This window comes from Mastomys coucha, unplaced genomic scaffold, assembly GCF_008632895.1.
Source record: "Mastomys coucha isolate ucsf_1 unplaced genomic scaffold, UCSF_Mcou_1 pScaffold22, whole genome shotgun sequence".
NCBI classification, from domain to species: Eukaryota; Metazoa; Chordata; class Mammalia; order Rodentia; family Muridae; genus Mastomys; species Mastomys coucha.
The window spans coordinates 101743178-101745942 of NW_022196905.1; positions in this window are offsets into that span (position 1 = coordinate 101743178).

A 2765-nucleotide genomic window follows, 5' to 3' on the forward strand; every position below is an offset into this window, starting at 1 on the left:
TTTTTATTTGAGACAAGATGCCTCTGTATAGCCCTGGATGTTCTGGAACGCACTGTGTAGACCAGTCTGGCTTGGAACTCAGAAATCTGCCTGTCTCTGCATCCCAAGTGCTGCGATTAAAGGCATGTGTAACCATTGCCTGGTGCTCTTTCACTTACTTGGTTAGAGTCACACCAAGGTATTTTATATTATTTGTAACTATTGTAAAGGGTATTGTTTCACTAATTTCTTTCTCTGCCTGTTTATCCTTTGTGTAGAGGAAGGCCACTGATTTGTTTGAATTAATTTTATATCCAGTTATTATGCTGAAGTTGTTTATCAGGTTTAGGAATTCTCTGGTGGAATTTTTGGGGTCACTTAGTATACTATCATATCATCTGCAAATAGTGATAATTTGACTTCTTCCTTTCCAATTCGTATCCCTTTAAAATCTCCTTTTGTTGTCTAATTGCTCTGGCTAGGACTTCAAGTACAATATTGAATAGGTAGGAAGAGAGTGGCTAGTCTTGTCTAGTCCCTGATGTTAGTAGGATTGCTTCAAGTTTCTCTCACCTAATTAACATGCCCAATTAAAATTAAACACCTCATCGTAACAGTTTCCCATTTTACCTTTATAAATCTGCATTTTCCTATGTGTCACCTCTGTCTCCTCTCTAGAGGCAGTTACTCCTTTGTCCTCAATGGAAAAGTTTCTGGGAACTGGATGTCAATGTCACCTGTGCGTACTTCCCTAAGAAATAGAATCTGGCTGCAGTGCAACATCAAGAGCAGATATTTTATGAAACTTGCAATGAGGTCTACCAGAACTAGGAGCAGTTGGTGTGTTTTGGAGGCTTCTATGAGACGTGGTCACTGGATTATATCTGAGAAGAAAGGAGGTACTGGACCATGAAGCCACTGTAGGGAGAAGCCTCTGAAACTTGCTGTTTTTAGGGGAAGGGTAGTGTTGAGTGTTCAGACTCTGCTAGAATCCTACAAAGGTGCTGTGCTGCTGAACTGATCTCCATGCTTGTATTTTTGTTTTGCTTGTTATTTTGCCTGAGACAGAGTCTCATGCAGTCCAGTCCATGACAGATGAACTGCTCATCCTGCCTCCTCCAACACTCAAGCAATAAGGTTACAGGCATGTAAACTCATACCTAGCTTTGAAAAATCTTTTTATTTATTTACTTGTGTGTGTGTGTCTGTGTGTGTGTCTGTGTGTGTGCATCTGTGTGTGTGCATGCATGTGTGTGTGTGTGTGTGCATGCATGTGTGTGTGTGTGTGTGTGTGTGTGTGTATATGTATGTATGTATTTTTAAGACAGGAATACATTTTTTGTCTCTGGCTGTCCAGGAACTACTATGTAGACTAGGATGACCTCCTTCCTAGACTTGCAGGCCTCTGCCCCTCCTAGTACTAGGATTAAATGTGTCCTACCATACTCACCCCATGACATGGCATGGGCATGGAGATAAAAAGGAAGGTCTTTCCTTAGAAAACCTGGCAACCAACAAATATTTGACTTTCCTCTTTGCTCTCTCTCCTCTGGATCTATGGACAAACCAGATTATTAGTCAGGGATTCCAGACTCAGAAGGCAGAAAGACTGCCTGGAAATATGGGACAAGAGTGGGGATCAGGTTCAGAGCCCACTGGAGTAACCAGTCTTCCTTCAGACATCCTGTTGTAGTATTGTAGTCAACATCCAAACACTCACTGAGACCACAGTGGGCAAGATCAGAATTTTATTTAATGGTCAAGCCTCCAAGCCTCCTGCTCTCCACAGGATTAGGAGTAGTCAAGTGACCCCCCAGCTGCAGCAAGAAGAATTTTATATAGTTCTTTCATGACCTTTCCAAGCAAGCAAAGCTTAACAGAAGCAGAACTTTTGAGATTAGCTTTCAGCAAAAACATATTGTTACAAGTTTTTAATGTCATTGTGGTCAGTCAGTTTTGGAAAGCCTCATTTTTCAAGACAAGGCAACCTGGTTGTCAGGAGGTATTTTGGGTGTGTTGGTTTGAAAAAACATTCTACACAGTAGGAACATAAATCTCATTTTACCTGAGAAATACAAATACCAAGACTTTGGAAATAAGTTTGAAAGCTGAACAACAGTGAAAGCTGAAAGGTGCTTTTACTATTTAACCCATATTATAATCAGTAGTGAAGACAGAAATGGGAGGAGTCAGATTCTAACAATCCCACACAAAGGACTTCTTGCGAAAGAACCACTACATGGCTTTAAAAATGTCCTCTGAGTGTGTGTGCGTGGGGACGGGGTGGCAAGGGCTGGAGAGATGGCGCAGAGGTTAAGAGCACTGACTGCTTTTCTGAAGGTCCTGAGTTCAAATCCCAGCAACCACATGGTGACTCACAACCATCCGTAATGAGATCTGGTGCCCTCTTCTGGAGTGTCTGAAGACAGCTACAGTGTACTTACATATAATAAATAAATAAATCTTTAAAAAGCATGTCCTCTGGGAGGATTTGCTGAAGTCTGTCTCATGCCTAAGACAAATGGCATTTGTTAGGCACCTTCCTTGGCCAACTATCCATGTGATCTCTGGGACTAATTACAATGCAGCAAGAGACAAGAGAGATTTTCAAGGCTCCGGTGGGCACCTTTTTCTGACAGTTGAAAGGAAAGCTGGGCTAGCCCAAGGAACCAAGATGAGCTTGAGAACAGACCTCTCTGTGGGAATGTGGGCCCTGAGGAGCTTCCTTCTCATCCCAGGTGAGAAGTCAGAGCTTTTGCAAGGAGAATGACAGGTGAATGTTATTT